Raw genomic sequence first — 3,229 nt, 5'->3', positions numbered from 1 at the left:
GCTTTAGCCGGGGACAGGTGGTCCAAAACGGGGACAGTCCCCGGAAATCGGGGACGTCTGGTCACCCTACATAAGGCATGGTAGTCATTTTGGAAACTGGGGATGAATGTCTATGCTGATATTAACTTTCAACATTGGTGGAGGAAGATGTAGTGTTGCGGTGCTGTTAACAGAGTATATTGACTTCATTAATGTACTTAAGTAGATTTATAAGTGTCTTTACCTTACCTCGGTAAAGGAGGTATACTTCTAACTTTCAATCAACTACATCTCAAAGTCAACAGCTAGGAAGCTAGTTTTTACTTGTTCCTTTTTTCTCAGCTTAGCTTTGCTGTTTTGCTTTCTTGCTATTGGGCAAAAATCAAAGTTCATCCTTAAGAACAGATAACTTGGATGTTTTAGTATCTCTTTTTCAACATATCTGGGTCAAATGGTAGCTCACTAGGACCATATGCAGGACTTGGACAGTATGAGGTGGCAGAAAGTACCTCCAGTGAGAAGAATCAAAACATGCACGATAGCAGTTGAGGATTCTTCGAGCTACTGCTTTGCTCCTCAGCTCTCTTCCTGAGCTAACAGCAGGTCTGGGGGTTGCCGATGTAAGTCAAGTCTACATAGGTAATTGTATAAATAGTATCTTATGAGTCTGTTTAGGATTGCATATAGGCTTTACTTGCCTCTGTCCCATTACAGCGTAATGGTGATCCCCATAGTCACTAGTTTTTCAGCTCTGCGCTGCTGTAGTGCAAAAGCTGTCTGCCTCCATAAATGCAAACTCACTCCTTTGCAATTATAAATAGGAATTTTTCAATGCAAGGCAAAGATAAAGATTGAAACATTCAGTTTATAGGTAACAATAAATAAAATACATGTAGATAATATATTTGTGAAGTTAGGAAACTGACACAGAGGCATGTCTTGTAAGAAATAAGGTTAAAATCTATTTAATGCCCTCATATTGAGAGATAGGGCTCTGACTGAGTCATCCACGGCACATACATTTATACCTTACAATGTTCCAACACATACACTCCCTCCATGGGAACCAACCCACCCCCTGCATAAAGAACTTTTTCAGACTTGAACATTGCAGCAACACAACTTGGGTTCATCAAAGCCATCCCCTGTTAGGTTAATATATCTTTCACTGGCCAGATTGATCTCATCTTAAACAGCAGTCCTCCTCTTCATGCCATGAGGGAGGCTTTTTAACTCATTCTTATCTCTCATGACCTTCGATTGGAACCTGTGAGGCTAAGAACAGACATACCTCAAAAATGTTTACTTCACAATATTGCATTTATGTCAGTAAATCCCTGTAATTATTACACATTGTACCTTTAAATATTCCTTCAGGAACAGTCACAGAAGATTAAGAATCAATTAGATATGTGGTTATTGGTTTATGATTTAAGTAAATCATTCAATAAAATATTATTACAGAATTAATTTACCTCCTTGGGTTTGCATTGTGAATTTTTTTGAACACATTCAGGTTAATCTAAGTCAATATTATGGCTGGAGTATTAGAGAAGTATTGTGACCTTAAAACAACTGCTTTGAAAAAAGTTGGTATTGGTCAAAATGGGAATCACCTGTAGAAACTTTTTAAAGATGCTATCCAGAAATTCAGAACAGTTCTGCAATGGGAAAAATACCTGGAGTGTTTATATATCTATGTTTAAAATCATCGATTGTTCTGCATTTTCTTTAGCCAAAGTTAATAAGAGCCACCCTGAAAAGTCAAAGAGTCATCTTTGGACTCTCTTGAAGCCGTCTCCAATAGACCTTGCATTTAAACCAAACACTCTGAAGATAATCGAAGAGGCATTTGATTTTTTTTCTTACAGCAACACAGTCTAGACTTTCAAACAATTTATCTGCATTTCTTTCAAATGCGTATTTTTAAAAAAATGTAAAGGTTTTCACCTTTTCCTCTCTTTATTGAAGGCCTTAATCATTAGTTATGTACAGTCATAAATGTTTCCGACTGTACAAATGGTGACTTAATATTTGTAGGTTATTTGCTCACTGTACATTTCTTTGAGCTTTGGAAAAGATTGGATGAAAGTCTGAGAACTTTTTAACCTCTGCCTGCCTCTACTCTTTATCCTCGGCTTAGATTTTCATTTATGGAACGCTATTAAGAAAAATAAGAGAGGCTGAAGACTCCCAGAGTGAAAATATGAGAGTGAGTCATGCTCCATTGAGAAGCAGGTATTTATTATTGACATTCCATAACAAAAAGTTATTACAACATCTCGAGAAGAAAAACAATTGCTTTGATCATGTAGGTACTTCAGCACAATATGCCTGTGAGTATCTGTAATTATAAAAGAGAGGAGAGGGACAAGCTAATTTAGAGCAGACGTCTCTGGCCTTCTCTCCTATGTGCAAGTGGTCGAAGATTTCTCACTTGCTAAGTTGGAGCCTGCTGGTTAAACATGATGAGAAACAGCAGTGGTGAAGAAATGAAGACGTGAATTTGATTAGGAAAAAAAATTGTTCTGTCTTCATATTAGTCACAGATTTGGAGAGCATATCTTCCTTTCTTCGTGTTATTATGTTATGTAAAGTGTAATGAGGTGTGTGCCTGTGTCCATGTGTGCAATTGTTATGTTTATGATTATAAAACAGCACACTCTGCACTTTATGTGTGTTTGTTTTTTCGCTTTGATGGCTTCATTATAACTGTTTTTGTTTCTATCCCTTTGGTGAATAATGAATAATGGCTTTTCTTAGCAAATGCAATTAAGCTTTGGGTTTATTTACAGGTTAAAATAGCCCACTGTTACCTTGAGATATGTAATGTGGTTCATTATGTCACTGCAAAAAGATTTTCAATGATGCTTTTAGATGTGTCCTTGGTCCAGAAAACCTGAGACAAGTCATAAGATGATTTAAAAGACTCTGAAGAAGATTTTGCATTTTATTTATATGTGTAACATTCACCACAATAAATATCCCCCATCCAAACAGCCTGATAAGCTTATAAAGAGCAAATACTTCATTAATTATTACATTTTTATTTATGTATATTTAGAACAAAATAATATTTGAAGGGTGCAGAGGGCATATAGGGGTGCTTTTACAAACAGCACTTAGATCCAACCATCTGTCCACTCACTGGTGATAGGAGGGTGTTTTACCATCATGCACTACACACTGCAGATTTAAAAATCATTAACAACAACAGAGATACTCTAAAAACCTTTAATAAAGACGTTTT

The sequence above is a fragment of the Cyprinodon variegatus genome, unplaced genomic scaffold, assembly GCF_000732505.1.
Source record: "Cyprinodon variegatus isolate N-32 unplaced genomic scaffold, C_variegatus-1.0 Scaffold262, whole genome shotgun sequence".
Lineage (NCBI taxonomy): Eukaryota > Metazoa > Chordata > Actinopteri > Cyprinodontiformes > Cyprinodontidae > Cyprinodon > Cyprinodon variegatus.
Note: the sequence above shows the minus strand (reverse complement) of the source record.